We start from the raw sequence: 22,049 nt of genomic DNA, 5'->3' as shown, positions 1-22,049 counted from the left end.
ATCATCCTACCATGATTTAAAATCATTGAAACCTTAAAAATTCATACTTTAATAATTAAAACCGTTATTTCAATCAAATTGTATAATCTGAAAATTAATAATTTAATTTGCAAAACATGAAATATGAAATTCATAATTAACTCATAAAAACTATAATTTAATTCAAGAACAACATGAATTATATTAATAAAATATAAATTAAAACATAAATTAGTTTTAAGGGTTTGAGAAATAACCAAAAGTGAGGGAGAGTGGGACGCCGGCCGGAGGGGAGAGGCGGCGGCGAGGGTAGCAGTTGCCGACGAACAGGGCGCGGCTGGCTGGTGGCTCTGCGGCGGTTGCGTGCTGGGTGGCTGCGTGTGAAGCAAGAAAGAAGAAGCACAAAGAGGAAAAAGAATCCTGGCCTGTAGGCACGGCAGCGGTGGCTGAAGCGCGGTGCAGCAAGGCGGCGCGGCACAGGGTAGACGCAACAACAACAACCAAGTGGTGGTGGCTGAGGAAAAATAGAACCCGTGATTAAGGGAAGAAGAAGAAGAAGAAGAAGAGAAAAAGTAAAGAAGAGAGGGAGGATCTACCGGAGGCGCAAGCTGCGGTGATAGACAACGGTGGTCGCTGGTGAGAGTATAGGTGGCTGGTGGCGGCGGCTGGGCAGCAGCAGCAGCAAAGGGGAGGAGAGAGTTACGTGAATGAGGGAAGCTTTGGGGTTTTACGTAAAAGTGAAGGAGGGAAGGGTTTTGGTGTTTGATTTCTCGTGAAGTTGAAAAGGAAGGGAGGAGAGATTTTGGGTTTTATTATTTTGGGCTTCTCCCAATCGGGCTAGAATTAGGATTTTAGTTTTAGAATTTGAATCCCAAAACCGATTAGGATTGTTTTCCAATTTCGAACGTTTTTTCATAATTCAAATTATTTTCAACATAAAATTCTAAAACTATTTTGATTTCATAAATCGTTGAAATATTTAAAACGTATAAAAATAAATATTCGTTAATTACATATTTATTTCAAAAATTCGTAAATTCTATTTAAATATAATTAACTATACGTTAAAATATAATAATAAAATGTATAAAATTACAGGGGATTACAATCTACCCCTCTTAAAAGAAGTTTCGTCCCGAAACTTGACACAAAAATTCACACATTTTTCAAAAGTTTTCAACTTATTCTTACTGGAGAAGTACTTGTGCCCCTCATGTGCACTTTTTGCCAACTTAAAGTTGCTTGTGTTACTCATGAACACCTTTTTCTTATGCGGAGAATCTATTTACTTTGCACCAACATGCATAAGTTGCTAAAAATGAGCATAAAATTCATAAAATTTCTATAAAAATAGGTAAAAAGCGCGAATTTCTCTCGCATTCTACCCCTCTTAAAGAAAACAAGTTACGCCCTCGTAACTCATCTCAGGGAATAAGTTTGGATATTTCTACTTCAACGAATCATGTCGCCAATGCTATATTTCCACTAAAATCGTAGCAAGTGGGATTTCTACACTTCTTTCCACACAATGCCTCAACAGGTGTCATCTTAAAGCTCGCATAGTAACTATTGTTGCAAGAAATTCAATCGAATCTAGGTGGTCTTCCAAATTTCCCTTACAGTCAATAACACAGGCTCTCAACATATATTCCGTTACTAATCTCAATTTGTCTATCAGTTGCAGGGTGGAAAGCAATACCCATTATCAATGTCGTCCCCAAGATTCACTGGACCTTTTTGCCAAAATTTCAGACCTTTATGGTCGATAAGGATCTTACATGTTTTCATATAAAGGTAATGTCTCCAAATCTCAAAGCGAACACAATAGCAGCTAGCTTTAGGTAATGAGTAGGTTAATTAGCCTCATAAGGTTTCAACTAACACGACAACGAGTGCGGAAGTCAAACGTTCTTTTAAACTCTGGAAAGCTTCCTCACCGTTCTCGCTCCACTCGAATTTTGATTCCTTTTTCCATCCGGTTGGTCGTTGGTCTTGCTATCTTCGAAAAGTCTCACACAAACCTCATATAATAGTCAGATAGGCCTAGGAAACTTCAGATATCAGACACGTTCTTTGGAGTAGTCACTCACTCACAGCTTGAATCTTAGCAGGATCTACAGGAACTCCTTCTCCTCAACTTTTCCTTTTTACCGAACCTCATTACGCCTTTCGTAGATTTATAACTTTTGGGCTTAACTCTTAGATCTTGCACCAATTCATGTATTTCCTCCCGTCTTTTCAATACAACAAATGATTTCTAACGATCCTGGACCACTCGAATCTTCTCTTAAACTTATTCCCTTACATAACGTAGTTTTCAGTCAATTTAGTCCTTCACTTCCGTCGGTGTCACTTATACACACATGACTTCAAGATTTGTATACTTCATTCACATAAAACTAAATTCTTTTAAGTGTCTCCAAAATAACCCTCAAATGTTCATCATGCTCTTTTTCACTCTTCGAATAGATCAGGATATCATCAATGAATACAACAACAAACTTATTTAGGAATTCGTGGAAGGTCCTATTCGTCAAATCCATAACTATGGCAGGCTCATTGGTTAACCCAAAAGGAATTATTGTAAACCCATAATGACCATAACGAGTCCTAATGAGGTCTTAGGTATATCCTTATCAGCTATCCTCAGTTGGTGATACTTCGAACACAAATCAATCTTCGAGAACACACTCTCCCCCATTCAATTGGTCAAATATGTCATCTATCCTAGGTAAATGATACTTGTTCTTGATGGTAACATTGTTTAGCTCCCTAAAATCGATGCACAATCCCATACTCCCATCTTTCTTCTTAACAAACAACACAGGAGCTCCCCACCGTGATGCACTAGCCTAATATACCCCTTAACGAAACAACTCTTGCAACGGTGTCTTAATTCGCTCATTTCTAGGGGTACCATGCTATAAGGTGCTTTAGATATAGGTGTCGTTTCAGGATTTAACTCTATAGTGAACTCAAAGGCTCTAGCTGGTGACATACTCGCAATTTCACTCCGAAACACATCAATGAATTCATTCACACTAGGAACATCCTCGATCTTCACTCCAACTTCTTTACTCCCAACTAGCACACTACAGAAAAATAGCTAACACTCCCTATTCATCAATTTCCTCACTTGCATTACCGAAATAACTAAAGGTTCTTGGACTTCTTAAAACGTCTATATGAGGTCAACCTTCTAATAAGGTTCCTTAAACTTACTTTCTGAATTTCACAGTCTACCTTAGCCTTGTACAAACTTAGTCAATCCAACCCCAGACTTACATCTAGGTCCCCAAACTAAATTCTATCGAATAAGAAGGAAAAACGCAATCTTTTATCTTCAAAGACAAGTTCCTAAACAACTTGGTACACCGTATGGTTACACCAGTAGGTATACTAACATGTAAATAATTCACCTCAAAATCTACTAAATACAGACTCTTAACAACAGATGACGAAACAAAAGAACGAGTTACCCCTGAATCAAACAATGTTTTAACTAGCACGGAATTAATAGAAAAAGTACCATGAATTACTTCTGCAAAACGTTCAGCTTCATTTTTAGTAATCACGAACAGTTTACCCGGTGCCTTATTATGGTTGTTGTTCTCATTGGCAGACTTATTGTGGTTTCCCTGGTTATTTTGCGACCCTACGGGCTTCGAACTCTGATTTTCGGATTGGTTGTACCCTGACTTCCCTTGGTTACCACTCCCATTGTTATTTTGTTCCTTTTTCTTCTTGGTGAAGCACTCATACTCCCTATGCCCCCTTTTCTGACAATAGTTACATGTCACTAATTCTCCCTTGCAGTTTCTACCAAGATGGTTGTTACTGCACATCTTACAGTGATGCACTCTCTTAGATTGGTTCCTATTGTTGTGCCCCTGATTGTTCCTTCCTTAAAAATTTCTATTTCCACTCTCATTCCTATTCGCATTCATATTCTTCTTGAAATTCCCTTGGGTTTTCCCAGCATTAAACTCTTTTCTTTTCTCCCCAACAACATTTTTCTTGTCCCTTCTAGACGAAAAACCATAAATATGGGCGGTTCTCTCATACACATTATCGAAAGATGTAAAGGTTTCTCCACCTAATCCCAACTGGATCTCATCGGTCAACCCTTGCTCAAACCTCTGAGCCTTTATCTCCTCTGTGGCTACAACCTCAGGTGCAAACCTCGACAGCGCTATAAATTTGCTATAATATTCAGCGATGGTCATACTCCCCATCCCAAGGTTTATGAATTCCTGCGCTTTTTGTTTTGTTATAAAAGGAGGATAAAACTTTTCCCTCAATGCAACAACAAATGATTGCCAATTGAATCCCTTAGCAGCACTTAGCCTAGTTCCATTCTCTCTCCACCACAGACCGGCCTCATCTTTTAGGTAAAGGACAGCTTGACCTACTTTCATGTTTTCAGGACAGTTTACCGCCCCAAATAGTTTTTCGAACTCCCTAATCCAGTTTTCTAGGAAAGTCGGATCTGGTTGCCCCTTGAAGTATGGGGCTTAACTTTTGCAAGCCTTTCAAACATGTCCCCTGCAGAATCGGGGCGTTCAGTTCTTTCATGGGTTAGCCTTTCCACCAAGAGGCAAATAGCAGCAGCTTGGTCATTATTGTTGGTCATCCTAGAGCGCGACCTGAAATTAATATGCTCTACTTCAGGTTCAAAACTTTGCTTAATAGTATCCTAGCAACGTCATACCACCTCAACAGCCAGAATTCACATAAATAAACGATCATTTACGAATGTGCAACAATTATTTACGAAGTTGATCCCTCGAACATTTATGAATGATATTCACATACAGGACATTAAACTGAGAAACAAGGAACAAAATTCAATCATCACGAATAATAAGGTAGAATAAAAGAAGAAAACATTTCCCTTGCGTCCCAAAATGAACTCTTGATCCTTTGAATAATCAATAATCTAACTTTTTATTCCTCAAAAGAGTATTAATAACAATTTCTAAACCATAATAACGCACTTGTCCTCAAAATAAAATAAAGGTTCTATGATATAAACATAAACTCTCGTTGGGCGAATTATGGAATTCCCAAATTGGAAACGAATATTTTAACTTTTATTGCTAACTCTATAAAGGTTTATTACATCCTTGAAAAGAATAAAGAATAACTCAAACTCATATTACTTTAACTTTAAACTGTTGTAGCTTTGCTACTTATTCTCCAGAACATAAAAGAACTAACTAACTATTACAACTTCAAATGTTTAAGGCATCTTGCCTATCTGCTCTTTCCTTGGAAACTTGATCTTCAGTATTCGTCGAACTCTTCCTCTAGGTCGGAGTCTTCTTCCATGCCTTTATCTTGATGAGGCTCACTTGTCACTTCACCATCAGCTTCAGGCTCCACATCTGAATCACTAGATATCTCAATGGTAGGCTCATGGGCCTCAAGGTTAGGGTTTTCTGCCTCAATCCCTACATTCTCATTCTCAACGACTACATCATTTCCTTCTAGATCATTGTTTACACCAACTCCCATAGGCTCCTCAATAAATGTGTCCCAAGCATGACTCCCTATGTCTTTACCCTGCTTGAAACCACTTTCTACTGCCTCAATAATGGTGGTCATAATATCTGAGTCGTATCTCCACATACCATTCATAGTCCCATACTTGGCCAAATTTGGTGCTCCATCCTCAAAATGCATGTCTTTAAACCTATTCTTGGGCTCTAGGCATGGCATTTTGTTAGGTAAGCAATGAACGATAGTGGATGCTATGTTGTCTTCCCTCATTAAGATGGTTTGGTTTTGTATCTTAGCAAAATACTCACATCCAAACACAACTTTCTTCACAAAAAGACGTGCGGTCTCTTCGTCGATCTTCTCAAGGGATCCTATGTTTGTGTACTTGGAAAGGAACATTTTATTCTTGAAAGAAACAACTTAATTAAGGTTTTACTAACGATTTCCCAACCAAACAATAATCAAAATTCAATAAAACATTAAGTTCGGTGGAATCAAACAATTTCTCTTATTCACATTTAAATGCAACACTTAAACATTTAACACATGCACGTAGCAATTAACTTCTTATGCTAGCAATTAACTACTAATGCACATATAATTCTATCCTATATGTCCTTTCCTATATTACCCATCTCTCGTAATAAATCAAAATAAGTAAAACATGGAAACACTTAAGGAATAAAACAAAAACGATTAATAAGAAAGAAATTTTTATTAAACGAATAAATAATAAACGAATAAATAGAATAAGATTTTTTTTTTTTTTAAATACGGTATTGTAGCAGCATGCTTTTTTATAAAAAAAAATTAATTTCGAATATATTTAATTTAAATTCGAAAAGAAAAAAAAACGTACTTAATTCACATAAACAAAAAGTTTCGAATAAATAAGTTAATTTTGAACTTAAATAAGAAATATTAATATACTTTCAAACACACTAGTGGAAAAAACCCCTGTTGTAGCCCCCTTGTTGAGGGGGGCATATATAAGCGAGCCACAATAACCACTTAGTTAACGCGGGTCAAATGTTTAACTAACAGGTTGGGGCGGGCTTTTGTGGTATTCGCTTCTATAGAGCCAGTTGAAGGGGGCTTTTATTTGCCCGCCTCAATAGACACCCGTCTAAAGGGGCGGGCTTCCCTTTGTTCGCTTCAACAGGTCTTCACAAAATTTTAAACACTTAAAACACGTACAACGCTATGACCGCCAAACAGATAAGATTTTAGAATCCTTTCAAATCTCTATTCCAACGCATCACCGGCGAGTTCGCACCGCTCCTCACCGCGCGGCTCCACCACCACCACCACCTTCCTCGCCTCCTCTTCCATAGTACGTAGTTGCCCCCGACCGTCGTCTTTCCTATCTCCGACTTTGTTTCACGCAATCTGTCAAGGTTAGTTTATAATTGATTCTTGTTTTGCTTGGTCTTAAAATTCAGTTTTCCTTCAATTAGTTGAGCATAATGAGTTGATTATGCAGAGAATTTAGGCTAATGTTCCAATATTAGATGAATTTACAAAATAGGGTTTGATATTTGTGGTTTTTCTAGTTCAGTTACAAAATAGGGTTTGATATTTGTGGTTTTTCTAGTTCAATTACAAAATAGGTTTTGATATTTGTGGTTTTTCTAGTTCAAAATAGGTTAGTTTACTAAAGCATTTAGATGCAAGGCCACCTGGTAAGTTTTCGAAGCTTCATCAGTAATTTGTGCTATAGTATTCTGGTCAACCAAAGCGGTGTTTTATTTTACCCCTTTTTCGACACTTTCAAACAGACGTTCTTGTATTACAATAAACTAAATCAAACATCTAGCTGAATTCCCCTTTGGCCCTTACGGAGTAGTAGTTAAGTTAGTTGTCTCCGTAGTCAAGGATCTATTAGAAACAACCATTTCGCAGTAATAAGACATCAGCAAAAAGTGTGTTTCTGCAAGAATTAGTAGGCTGCAGACATCTGACCCATCAGAACAGACTACGCGCGAGACTCATTTGAGGCACTAGAGTAATTGTACAATATGATAGGCTAGAAGGTCAACAAACAAAAACCTATAGATTTGGGTTGTAAACTTGTAACTTGTATTGTTGGTAAGGTTACTGTATATAGGCATTTGCTAACTGATACATATGTGAAACATTTCCAGATATATAAGATGCCAAAAGATAGAAATATAGTGCATCCGTTTACTAAGATTTCAGCTTCCAACAGAAGCTTAATGAATGATCAACACATTTCATTTAGTGGCCTTCTATAGAAACATCCTACTGTCCTAACAAGATGTGCTATAGTTTGTTCATTAGTTACTGCCAGTTTTGGACCTTCGGGAAAAAAATATTGAACCGGGGATAAAAAGGGGAACTTTCATTGCTGAATTATTGATTGAATACTTTGCTTCCATTGGCTGTTGATGAACCTTGCATATTGTTCCTTCCAAAAGCATATTTTTGGGATTAGATAGATAAAACATATTCCTGTTTTGTTTGCGTTTTACTACAAGTGCAACAAGTTCTAGTATTGCCAGGTTCAACGAGTTCTCTTTTTGGTTGAATATTGTGTGTATCCTTTTTCAGCTCACTGTTTAATTTCATTTCTAGGTCCATTATAGTATCTTCCTACATAGCTGTATATCATGAAGCAGAATCTCGAGGAATCTGAAACTTTATATACTTGTGTGCTATTCTAAATACATGTTTTATCTGGTGCAGGCACTTGATAAATCGCAGCTTGGAGCCCTTCTTCGTCAAAGAGGCGAAAAGCTTGATTCACCAGGTCTGTAATCATATACGTTGAGAGTATCTATGATCTGTTATTCATAATTAGCCTTTTTTACACCAAATTTTATTTTGCTTTACATGAAGTGCTTGAAAATGGGGAAAATTGGAGTGTGGGACAACGAAAACTTGTTTCATTGGGCCGTGCTTTGCTTAAGCAGGCAAGAATACTTGTTCTTGATGAAGCCACTGCTTCTGTTGATACAGCGACAGATAATCTTATCCAGACTCTAATAAGGGCAGAGTTCAGGGACTGCACAGTTGTGATGATAGCACACAGAATACCAACAGTTATGGATAGTGATTTTGTGTTGGTCCTCAGTGACGGTAAGTGTGGGGATTCCTTGTTTTTTGTTTTTGGTCTATATTTCTTAATTGTTACCCTTTTTTTTCTTGCAAAACTATCAGGGGATTTCATGATTAGAATGCATGCATTGTCTTTGAATCCCCACCGTATTGGCCTAAGAAGACAAAATCCCATGTACTCCCCTCCCCAAACAGAGGCTTTTGCTTTGATTTTTCCAACCGTCTGCTTCAATGCTCATGATTCGTGAGTGTCGTAGAACTCACGATGCATTTCATGCATTCCCATGTAATTTATGATTTGTTTCCAAATCAGTGTGCTCAACAAGTCGGCGCCCGCGAGTGTGGCTATTACATTATGAAGTTCATGCATGAAATAGTCACGTTACACCATAACTCTGATGAGCGGTTAGATAATGTTCGTTCTTTTACCATATGTTAGTTGAACTACTAATACTAGTACTTGTACGTAGTAGAATTCTTAATTTACAAGTAGCATTACTTATCATGTTACTTATTTCAGGCTTACACTCCAAGAAATGCGCCTTATACCGATGAGGAAATAGATGTGGTTCGTGAGCAATGGGCTAAGTTTTTTACAACCGAGTATTTATTTACTTAGGTTGTTTAGACACAAAGATGGAAGCGTTTATATCTTCATGGATTTGGTAAAGTTCTTTAATTTTTCCATAATTACAAGTCTGCTGGATTTGCTAATTTATTGCTTTGAATACTAATCTGTTGGTCTTGCTGCTGCTGTGAATACTGATCTGCTGGTCTTGCTACTGAATACTAATATGCTGGTCTTGCTGCTGCTGTTGTGATTTACTGATATGTTGCTAATTTATTGCTTTGAATACTAATCTGCTGGTCTTGCTGCTGCTGTGAATACTAATATGCTGCTGTGAATAATTGACCTTATCATAAATCTATTGATGTGTATGAATATTATGCTACAAGCCGTTTTTGAGTCTGACATGCAAAGGCCATTTAATACAAGTTGTGTTCAGGAAATTCCAAATGTTTGAACTCTAAAATCAATATATAGGATAGGTGAAGAACTGAGAGCAATGAAGAGATTGATGAGAATGTTTTTTCTAACCCATTTTATCTGAAAGAAACTCCCCTTGTTCTGGATTGAGAATGTGTAAAGCCCTAGCTTTACTCTCTCCTGCAGACACAAGAACCACGGTAGCAACACCCAAATACAAGGCTAAACAACGAGACCAAGAACAAAACAAATAGGAGAAGGGGAATTCGGTTGATTGGCTCTTTAACTCAGATCAGAACTGTGCAGTTCTGTGCACTGATCTGCGTGCCTCAACTTTGAACAAAACAAATAGGAGAAGGGGAATTCGATTGATTAGGTGACAAGTCTCTTTAACTCTCTATAATTTTTTGAATAACTTTCTCTTTCCTCTCCACCTCTACTTATACTACTTGGCTGTTTACAACCATTAATAACTGCTACAATTCTGCTTGTCAGGTAGTGCCGTAGTGGTAACGGTCTTTAGAATTTCACTTTTGCTCAGTTGAATTCCAATTAGTTCAGTTTAACTTAACACTAATATAGTCCATTTTTCGATAAGTTCAGGTTGGCCTCAGCTGATCTTAAGATATACTGTCGGTGATCTATGCCCACGTATTGTGGTGCTAACTATAGCAGATTGGTAAACTATGGCAACAAATCAAGGAAAAAAATATTATCATTTTGTGTGCTAACTGTTTCCTTCGTACTTGCTTGGTCCGTCATTGTGTTGAATTGTTTTATCTGTTTGAATTTGCAAAATTGTAGAAATCAAATTATGTGGCAGCCTCCTCCTGTTTTCTTTCTTTTTTCTAATTTATTTCTTTATTGAGGTGGTTAAAACATCACAGTTTTTGTTGTTTTTACAGCTTGTTTTGAGTACTGGAAGCGGTGTTAATGGTTTCACTCTAGATCCATCTCCTTGGAGAGTATATTTTAACTCATCCAGACATCAAGGTAAGGACACTTCCTGATTAGAACTAGCTAGAACAGATTGTTGTTACAGTGAGGAATCTATTCACTTAGCTCGTTATTGTCTTTAACTTTAGCAATTTCACAGCACAGTCAGTCCAAGGAAGTATGAGAAACTTCGGGTTTCATATATATCATCATCAAATTTTGGTTGATAGATTATCTGTTAGTCACTTTAAGTTTTCTGAATGTACGAACCAGAACCGCTCATTTCCTTTCCTAATTTTCTTTCTTTGGAATCACTTATTGAACTCTCTCTCTAAAGTCAGCTTTAAAACATAGTAACAAGTACACCAGGAAACAATATTTATGCTTCCAAAAAGTAAGCATATGCTGAATATGTTCGTCCTATGTCTTCTGTAAGCTTCTTCCACTTTCTTTAAATTGATTAGCCCCTTCTCTTGACCTGCACCACCTGTAAACAAGAGTGGCAGGTTTTCGGCTCTAATTGCATATGATCTAAAATGACATTTAAGGCTCATAGGATCGTTATAGGTCATATTTAGGCTAAAATGACATTTCCGCTCCCAACTTTGAACTAAAGAAGCTAAGGACTCATTTGATTCTTATTACATGACTAATATGCATAGTTTTAACTTTCTAAAACTCATTCGACTCTACGTATGACATTTAAGGCTCATAGGATCGTTATAGGTCATATTTAGGCTAAAATGACATTTCCGCTCCCAACTTTGAACTAAAGAACCTAAGGACTCATTTGATTCTTATTACATGACTAATATGCATAGTTTTAACTTTCTAAAACTCATTCGAATCTACGTATGCACATTTAAGGCTCATTGGGTCGTTATAGGTCATATTTAGGCTAAACTGACATTTCCGCTCCCAACTTTGAACTAAAGAACCTAAGGACTCATTTGATTCTTATTACATGATTAATATGCATATTTTTACCTTTCTAAAACTCATTCTAATCTACGTATGCACATTTAAGGCTCATTGGGTCGTTATAGGTCATATTCAGAGCTAAAATGACATTTCCGCACCCAACTTTGAACTAAAGAACCTAAGGACTCGTTTGATTCTTATTACATGACTAATATGCATACTTTTAACTTTCTAAAACTCATTCGAATATATTTATGCACATTTAAGGCTCATTAGGTCGTTATAGGTCATGTTTAGAGCTAAAATGACATTTCCGCTCTCAAATTTGAACTAAAGAACCTAAGGACTTATTTGATTCTTATTACAAGATTAATATGCATATTTTTAACTTTATAAAACTCATTCCAATCTACATATGCACATTCTAAGGCTCATTGAGTCGTTATAGGTCATATTTAGAGCTAAAATGACATTTCCGCTCCCAACCTTGAACTAAAGAACCTAAGGACTCATTTGATTCTTATTACATTATTAATATGCATATTTTTAACTTTCTAAAACTCATTCGAATCTATTTATGCACATTTAAGGCTCATTGGGTTGTTATAGGTCATGTTTAGAGCTAAAATGACATTTCCGCTCTCAACTTTGAACAAAAGAACCTAAGGACTTATTTAGTTCTTATTTCATGATTATTATGCATATTTTTAACTTTATAAAACTCATTCCAATCTACGTATGCACATTTTAAGGCTCATTGAGTCGTTATAGGTCATATTTAGAGCTAAACTGACATTTCCGCTCCCAACTTTGAAGTAAAAAACCTAAGGATTCATTTAATTCTTATTAACTGATTAGTATGCATATTTTTACCTTTCTAAAACTCATTCCAATCTATGTATGACATTGAAGGCTCATTGGGTCGTTATAGGTCATATTTAGAGCTAAAATGACATTTCCGCTCCCAACTTTGAACTAAAGAACCTAAGGACTCATTTGATTCTTATTACATGACTAATATGCATATTTTTAACTAGCTAAAACTCATTCGAATCTATTTATGCACATTTAAGGCTCATTATGTCGTTATAGGTCATGTTTAGAGCTAAAATGACATTTCCGCTATCAACTTTGAACTACAGAACCTAACGACTCATTTGATTCTTATTACATGATTAATATGCATTAGATCTGTCTAAATTAGAGCTGTTCCACCAACTAATTAATCATGGTTTGACAGGCATCAGCTTTCGTGGACACTTGAATGCTCACAGAGCAATTAGAAGTACATGTTTAGCTGCATGGTTTTCAACAACTTAATTATCTCTATAGTCTGCAACTATATGTTTTTATGCTTCAGTGGAATGTAAAGATAATATCGTGAGTGTAAACTTTGGTACTCATGTATATTTTCCTTCCATCTTGCAGGGATCGAGTCGATTGGAAGAAATTCAACACTGCCTTAATTAAGGTTTATAATGCATGATCTAAAGGGAGCTAAGTGGCCGGATTAGAGAAATTTGTTAGACTAGCTCTCTAGCCTTTTGTCTTTATTTGTTAATATTAGTTGTAATTTGTTAGACTAGCTAGGTGTTTAAAATTGCAAACGTACGTACTATACGCTTGGGTTACTATAAATGAAGTTAATGTAATGATTTATTTATTAAAAATAAGCAGATTCATACCTTTGCTATTCTGGTATTGATTGGTGTACAGGTTTCAATACTCAATGGAGTATATATCTAGATTTAGGTATTGCTACCTATTTTATATTTTAAAAGAATTTGGAAAAAAAAATTAATGTTGTTGAAGGGGGCTTTTAATGTACGCCTCAACAACATATGAATTATGGTGCCAAGAATACAGGTCTGTTGTGGGGGGCTTTTAAGAAGTGAGCCTCAACAGAGGTGTCTGTTGAGGCGGGCTTTTGAAATGCCCCCCACAACAGGTCCTTTTTTTCCCCTTTGGTTTAGGGCTGTTGAGGCTCACTTTTGAAAGCCCGCCTCAACAGAGTGCCTGTTGAGGCGAACAAAGCCCGCCTCAACAGCTCAGTGAGCTGTTGAAGCCCCGTCTGTCGAAGCGGGCAATGTTCGCCTCAATAAGCCCAAAATGCCCCCCTCAACAGGTAGTTTTTCCACTAGTGACAAAATAATGAATTTGGTCCCCCCAAAAAAATACGCATTTTTGAATGATATAATAAGTAAGAGTTCAATTCTAGGAACTTCGTTTTAGGTAACTAGCTAGTTTAGGCGCCTAAAAATTTGAAGTAAAACCATAAGGTTCTAGATACCACTTTGTAACACCCCGAACATTCTCTCTTTTCTAAAATAACCTTTTAATATAAAACGCTGAGAATTATCAAGGCATTATCGCCCGTGTGAAAACGTAATGGCTTATTTAGAATTTTGCAGCGGAAAACATAAAACTAACTTTAGGTTTATAAATAATCAATTACAGAGTAAAATCCAAAACCAATCAACGAAAATAGAGTTATGTAGCTAGTACGATAAGTTTAAAGTTCAATTTAACAAACCCAAGTCAACTAAGCGAATCAAAACTAAATACAAGCTCTCTAATCCCGATCCCAATGATGCATCATCTTCAAACCTGTAGATGGACAATGCTTATAGATCCTTGTAGACTGCTCACCAAAATGGGTCATCACATGATCAATAAGACATAGCCATGATCAACACACACAAACAAAGCACGTAATCAGCAAAGCTGAGTACTACATACTAAATCAATAATAATCCTAACATGATTCTATTAAGCGAACAATCCTAACATGATACTAATAAAACATAAGTAAGGGCAAACAAACATATTAATTTGAATACCACGCTTGACTAGACTAGACTACACTGGAATGGACTAGACTTTTATAACATTAATATTATTTTAATTAAAATAGTCAATGGACCGAGTTGTCCAAACAGAAGTCTTCACTAAGGAAGACGAGGTACGGGTGCGACTCCGTAACCTCAGTGACCTGTGATATCGAGGAACTTTTGAATAAAATAGAACACGGTGATTAATCCGGTCCCAGAAAAGGCCATGGGCTACCACCATGAACCCCAACTCCTGTTTGTCCGTCACTTCAGACGTGCACATTCTAAAGCTATTGCTATTCAGTTTCACTTTACATGATTTACCAATTAATACTTTGTTATTACTTGACAATCACATAAATCATAAAATCAACAAGTATTCACAACTGTTTTTATCTTGGAATTAGGTAAGCGATCACAAAGTTATCAATCAAGAACCCATTCCAATTAATTCAATCTTTCCTTTCCTTTACCAATGGTTAACCACCTCTATATAGGTGTAAAGGATCAACTTACTAAACAAGGTCCTCGACCCTCATAAAGTAGTGAAATGCTTAAAAAGGGAACAACGATCAATCGATCTAAACCAATATATATGAAATAATATAATGTTCCCAACCAACATGCTTGCATCAATTATCCATGCTAACATGATATAATTCTCATAATAAAATCCATGGTCAACACGGTCATTCAACAACATTAAACATGTAAATTTCAACATAACCAAGTTCAAATGCATAACATAACCAAGTTCAAATACATAACAACATGGTTTAAACATAAGCACACATCCCCAAGCACACGGGTATTTACGTACCTTGTGTAAACAAATTGCGAGACCTACTTTAATAATTCAAAATTCGCCTACAGAGAATTCTCCACCTAACAACAACCAATATAGACTCATATCAATTCACATTAAATTTTAAGCAACATTAGGGTGCTTCAAACCCATCCTAAACATAATTAGATCCTTTCCCAATATCAAAACTTGACTACTTAATCTCCTAGCATAGTGATTACTTCACTAATGACCATAATTTATCATAAACCTCAATAAACATTCCTTTTTAAAATTTCCAGCAATATAAACTATTTTAAAACTTCACCAACACCAAATTAACATGCTTAGAATCATAAAATCATAACTTTGGTAATTCATAATCATCCTACCATGATTTAAAATTATTAAAACCTTAAAAATTCATACTTTAATAATTAAAACCATTATTTCAATCAAATTGTATAATCTGAAAATTAATAATTTAATTATGCAAAACATGAAATATGAAATGCATAATTAACTCATAGAAACTATAATTTAATTCAAGAACAACATGAATTATATTAATTAGTTTTAAGGGTTTGAGAAATAACCAAAAGTGAGGAAGAGTGGGACGTCGGTCGGAGGGGAGAGGCGGCGGCGAGGGTAGCAGTTGCCGGCGAACAGGGCGCGGCTGGCTGGTGGCTCTGTGGCAATTGCGTGCTGGGTGGCTGCGTGTGAAGCAAGAAACAAGAAGCACAAACAGGAAGAAGAAAGTTGGCCTGTAGGCGCGGTAGTGGAGGCTAAAAGGCGATGCAGCAAGGTGGCGCGGCACGGGGTAGACGCAGCAACAACAACCACGTGGTGGTGGCTGAGAAAAAACAGAACCCATGATTAAGGGAAGAAGAAGAAGAAAAAAAAGAAAAAAAAGAAAGTAAAGACTGAAGGAAATAATGCCCTTGGTCCAAGTATGCATTCAATGTTAAGTCTAATAAATGCGGTTCAATATTAATTAATTATACAAGTTAATAATTAAGTGAGATCAAGTGAACTGTATACCTAGCTAGAGGCCGCTTCATTTCAAGTGGAATTTATAATATTAATCCACAACTTACTGTTGACTGAACCCGTAGGGTCACATAAATAGTACGTGAACAGATCAAGTATTTAAGTGAATTAAAAACTCTATTTATGGATATTCGGAATCGACGGATCTCGGTTCCAGTGGGAGCTGAAATCGTCAAAAGGAAAATTATAAATACTCAGAAAACGATGATATTGTCGGAAACGGAAATATGGATCGTATCGGAAATATAAATATTATCCAAGTCATAGATGTTGCCGGAAACGGAAACATGGTACGTATCGGAAAATTTTATCGGAAATGGAAATATTGCTGGAATTAGAAATATTGCCGGAAAAGGAAATATTGCCGGAATCGGAAACATTATCGGAATCGGAAATATTAAATATTTGTTCGAAACGGAAATTAATTCCGGAATCGGAAATATTAAATATTTTTCGAATCGGAAATGAATTCCGAAATTGGAAAATTAATCGGAAGCGCGACGTACGAAATAAACATCGGACGACCTTGCTAGACGCAAGGCCCAACACGAAGCTAGGCCCGCGCCTAGTGAAGCCCGCGCAAGCGCAGCAAGCGAGCAGCAGCAAGCCCGCCAAGCAAGCAGCCCCAACCGAGCACGAAGCAAGGCTAGGCCCAGCGAGCAAGGGAAAGCCAGCAGCACCAGCGCCCTTGCAATGGGCCGCGTCACTGCTTGCTGGGCCGAGCTCCGCGCGCGCACAACAGCTCCTCGTGGGCTGTTCGTGCGTGTCGTTGTGTTCGTGCGTGTTTCGAACCCTTAGGCGTTTAGGATTTTTCCGATTAGATTATTTTCCTAAAACTACTAGAGTTAGTTGTTAAGCTAAACACTAAAATCTATAGATTTAATTTAAGTCTAATTCTAATTGAATTAGATAAATTGAATCCTAGTAGGTTTCTAGTTCCGATAATCCTACCCTATAAATAGGTGATGGAAATAACAATTTATACACATTATATTCTCTCAAGTATTCATATAGTTTTACATTAAAAACTAAGCTTAATAATTTTCCAAATAATTAAGTACGAATAACATAATACCTTAGGCTAAATTCTAGTTAATTGGATCTAAGGCGGATCTGAACGTGCTGTGGACTATCTACGGAGGGACTACACTTGGAGTCCTAAACTTGTTCTTGTTCGGTTCGGGAGCAGCTAGGGAAGGCACGCTTCGAATGTATGCATCCTAAATTATGCTAATTGACTATGTGGCAATTAATTTGGATTCCTGGCTTTATGATTTTTCCGCATGAAATATATGTTTTATATTTGTCATAACCTAACAGTGGTATAACGAGCCTCTAATTAATTCCATAATCAATAATAGTTAACATGGTTAAATTTTATAAATTTGCAATGAATTAAAGGGGTGATTAATTTCGATTTATGTAATTAATTGCCAATTCGTGCGATTAATTAATTATATGTTCGCATGATTTTCGGCAGTTTAGTCAATAATGGTCGGAATCGTATAATTTGATAGTGAATTTCGCATGTAAACGATGTTTTAAAATTTTGACTAAAATCATAGATTTGATGCCGAACCCAGAATTCCCAAATTCGAATTTTAACTATGACTTTTTGGAGGTTTTAGTTTTTCGAACGCAAAATTTATAATTTTAGGATGTTAAATTAAATATTTGCGATTCTTGTTTGTAAATCTATAATTGACCTACTGTATATGTTTAACAATTTTAATGCCTAAGCTTGTTAATTATAGAACCTAATTTGTAATTGTAATTAATTTGTTGAAATTCGAATAATTTAGAATTTGATTTGATTTTCATAATTAATTAGCAATTTAATTAGGAACCTATGATTAAAAACCACCATAAAATTTGTTAAAATTGAAAAGTTTTAAATTTTATGACCTAGATTTGAATCCATGAAAATAAATATAATCGGAAATTAATTTGAATAATAAATTTTCGATTTTTCGCCCAAAATTTATGAAATTAATATGATTTATTAATTCGTCGATAAATTTAAATAAATAAAAGTTTTGATTTTTATAAAATCCGTTCACGAATCTTGCACGCACGAAGCAATGGAAGCTAAGTGTTACCCTTAAGGGGCGTTGTATAGTGCGGGTATGCGACGACGAGCAAGGGAGCTCATCGCCCATGCGGTACGATGCAACGAGCAAGGGCGTGGCACATGCGCGCAATGCAGCAGCCCTGCCTAGCGCTATGTGCTGCGAGCAGTGAGCGGGAGGGGCGAGGAAAGCAAGGCATGGAGCACTCGTGTGCTGCGCGCGCGGGCAGCGTTGGCTGGCTCGTCCAGCAGCGTCGCCCAACCCATCGAGGGATGCCTCGACACAGCGACGAGTGGGTTGCGCGCAAGCGTGGCTTGCTCGGCTTGCTGCGTTTGCGCGTGGTCGCTCGGGCTTTGCGGTACGATCAGTCGAGTGGCAGCCCATTGGGCGTTGCTGCTACGTGGACTCGACGAGGCATGGGCGCGAACCCATGGCCTTGTCTTGGCCCAATTGGTTCGTTTTATTTTTGATTTTTCGGTTGAAAAACGATTTTAATTAAATTTAAATTCGTAATTTAATTTTTTCTCGGAATTTAATTTTGAATAATTTAATTATTATAAATTTATTTATATACTAATTATTTTACTAAAATTGAAACCTTGATTAAATTTAAATTAATTAATTTAATCAACTGAAAATAAATTAAAGGATTTAAATAATATTTTATATGATATTTAAATTTTAATTAAATTTGTAAGTTTCCGGTTGGACTAGGAAATACACTTTTATGTTTAAAATTCGTAAAGCATGTAAAATTCTTGGTTTTAGTGGGAGAGTTTTAGTCATAAACTCTTGATTAGGTCTACATTCCTTTAAGGTTAAAACAACTCGATTAGAATTAATAAGGATTGAATAATTTTGTAGATTATTGGAAGCCTTGGTTAATTGATGCAAATATTTATGTGATGCATAATATGTTCTACTAACCAGCTATGTGGGCCATTCATTGATAAATGAATGGGTGAATGGTATATTGTAAATGCACTGTTTTGCAGGTTATGGAAAGTGACTAGTATGGCCCAAATAGGATAGAAAATATGGTCTACGTACCATTAATTTGAATGTAAAATTGGTCTAATGCACCAAAGTTTTTAATTTTAAATATGGTCTGCGTACCATCAAATAGTTGTAATTAGTTTCGATTATAGCTTATCCTATTTGAAGAAAATGGCGCCTCCCATGGTGAAATTCAAGACGGAGTTTCCAATCCATTTTCAAGACGGAGGTTGGAGTTGAAGCTTCAAGATGAAATTGGGTCATACTAGATCACATTTATATCTTATGCATGCTTTAAGTTATTTATTGCTTTAAATATGTCTTAATTATGCATGAGATTGTGGCTTGATTATGTTGCATGATTAAGGATTTTAGTTCACTTAAAATCTAACCAACATAGTAAGAGCCTTAAGTTCCAAACTTTAAAAATTGAGTTAAAATGTGCCATGCCAAAATAACACTAACTTGGATAACCTTAACATCAATCTTAGTAATAGTTTTCCGCCATAGCGAGGTGTTACTTATTGACCTTAAAGGGGTAAGGTACACAAATAATTGTGAGTACATGTTAGTTTTGGTGAAACTCAACGATATAAGTAAGGAGTCCTTTTATGTCGTGGCAAATGGGATAGGTTTACCTAATAAGTTCTTAGACGTACCTATCAACCAAGAGTAGTTTCTAGACTATTAGCAAAGGATTTGCTTACCTAAAATATTTTAGAATTGAGTCTAAATACATGATGTGCTTAATTCTTCAATGATTTAAGGATCTAGGAATCATTTTATTCACACCTGCCGGAACAATAAATTCGAATAAAATGGCAATGACTTGTTTAAATTGCATGATTAATTGCTTTAATTTTCAAGTTATTACTCATTATAAATGTTTAGACTTTGCATGCTTCAATGTATGTTTTAATTATTGTTTATAATTAAATATCTTGCACTGCAGTAAATCCTTTTAGAAGGTAACAGTAAATTTCCTCAGTTGGTAGTGAATCCAAGAACGATTCACGGAAATGAGAGAAAGTGAGCAATTTAAATGTACGTTTCTTTTAGCGACTTTTATGGTTGTTTTAGAGTATCAAACTCGAATGGCAAACTGATTTGTGCTTGTGAATTCAAAATACAATGTAGTTTTGAGATCATAAAGCATTGAGTTTAACACTCGGCTTTACCAATGGTTAACAACTTTATATCTTTGTCCACTTAATTCTCGAATGAGTCTAGTCCCTAGACATTCGAATAGATCGATGCTTAGAGAACTTTAGAAGCTTCTGGTAAGATCATCTAGTTGAAACAGAATATTCAACATAAATTAAATGGTAAGAACCTTGTTGGAGTGACATTGGACATGTCTAACAAAGTATAAAAGTCAACACTAGATAAGTCAATTCTTAAGACTATAAGAAAGGGTACAAGAAATAGGAAAACAAGGAACAAATGAAAGGAATTTACGATTCTGTTTCTACCTATAAGTTTATGTTTAAAGAGAAGTGTCATAGCAATCAAACTTCCTTGGTATCATATACCGCTTGAGGTTCTTACTTCGATAATAACTCAAACAATGGAAGCTAGGCTTCACTAATGGCCTACAAGTGGGAAATGAAGCATGGCAATGCTACATTAGTTGTAGGGTCATCTAGTTTGTTTTAAGTCCTTTCAAAGGCTGGAACTTAATGGCTATTTTGTTCCATAATCAGCATACCTAAATCTCTGTTTTCAAACACAGAAAGACTCACATTCAAGAAAAACAAAAACAATGTTTGTTTGTTTATTTGAATGAAATGGTCATTTACGGGTTGAGTCAATATGCTTGATTAAAACAAACAACTCTTTAACAATAAGAACTTTACTAGGTTCAAATCAACCTCTTGATTTGAGTTCCACTAATCTTTGGCATTGTTACTTAGACCATGTCAACAAGTTAACATTTAAACGCTCTATTTTGATGGACTTTTGAAAGTTGATTGATTTCTAGATCATTCAAGACAAGCTAGTCTTACTTGTTGAAAGTAACAAAAGATATGAACTATTGTTAGAACGCCTAGACAATAGAGTTCAAAGCTAAAGAAAGATTTTATGACTTTATTATTTCACCTAGATTTGAGTGAACATTGGTTTAATTACTCAATGTGATATAAGTTTGAATATGTTTGACTAGTTCACAGATTCAGAAGTATAAAATTCACTTGGCAAGAAATCATAAAGATCTAGGTAAGATCATGGCGATGATTACTTTAAGACCAAAAATGATCATCAATGATTGTGTGTTGTAATTTCACGATCTAGCTCCATAATATATGGCATATCTACGTTGGAATGATCGAAGTCAATTAGTACATGGTTCGGTCAATGATGAATCATAAAGACTTTTCCTATAATTTCTAAACAAAATGCTCAACTACCACCAAACTAAACCAAATTCGTCAAAGCTATTGAAAAGTAATTTCAGAATATGTTTTCATAATATATATATCTAAAGAGTTGCTAAACTAAGTGGGAGCTTAGTGTTTGTTATTCAACAAACTAAGGCCCAAGTATAGATATATGTTTCATTGTGATTTATTCAAATGAGACACAAGGGTATTGTTTCTACCACGAATTTTGAGAACATAATGTTTGTTTGCTCGAAATAATGTCCTTTTGGAGATTCGTTTCCAAAATGACAAGTGGGAGAAAATAAACCTCGAAAGTCTTCGAGGCGAACAACAAACATAAACGGACATTCTGGAGGCTTTTCGAAGTTCTTCAGAAAATCCGAACACTTATTCCTTAAGGACTTTAGAAGTGGCTTTAAAGAATAGACATATCTTAGAAGACTTCACAAGTGCTTCAAGAAAAACAGAATATTCAAAAGACTTTCAAGTGTCTATTGATATTCTATTTTTTGATGTTCTATACCCAAGTAGGCA

At 35.9% G+C, this 22,049-nt stretch overlaps 1 long non-coding RNA gene across 3 annotated transcripts; it reads left to right on the top strand.

Annotated features, from left to right (window-relative positions):
- Positions 1-6,428: 6,428 nt before the first annotated feature.
- LOC110803549 (uncharacterized) lies at positions 6,429-13,097 on the top strand. Of its 3 annotated transcripts, none has more exons than XR_008919926.1 (6): positions 6,429-6,878; positions 8,188-8,251; positions 8,341-8,580; positions 9,080-9,224; positions 10,453-10,540; positions 12,833-13,097. It is a non-coding gene; the product is annotated as an uncharacterized lncRNA (long non-coding RNA). The 3 variants fall into 3 exon arrangements; XR_008919925.1 differs by lacking the exon at positions 6,429-6,878 and adding an exon at positions 8,873-8,974 and having other exon boundaries at positions 6,889-8,251; XR_008919924.1 differs by lacking the exon at positions 6,429-6,878 and having other exon boundaries at positions 6,895-8,251.
- The last annotated feature ends 8,952 nt before the right edge of the window (positions 13,098-22,049 follow it).

The sequence above is a fragment of the Spinacia oleracea genome, chromosome 4 (genome assembly GCF_020520425.1).
Source record: "Spinacia oleracea cultivar Varoflay chromosome 4, BTI_SOV_V1, whole genome shotgun sequence".
Lineage (NCBI taxonomy): Eukaryota > Viridiplantae > Streptophyta > Magnoliopsida > Caryophyllales > Amaranthaceae > Spinacia > Spinacia oleracea.
This window is presented reverse-complemented; position numbering and strand designations above follow the sequence as displayed.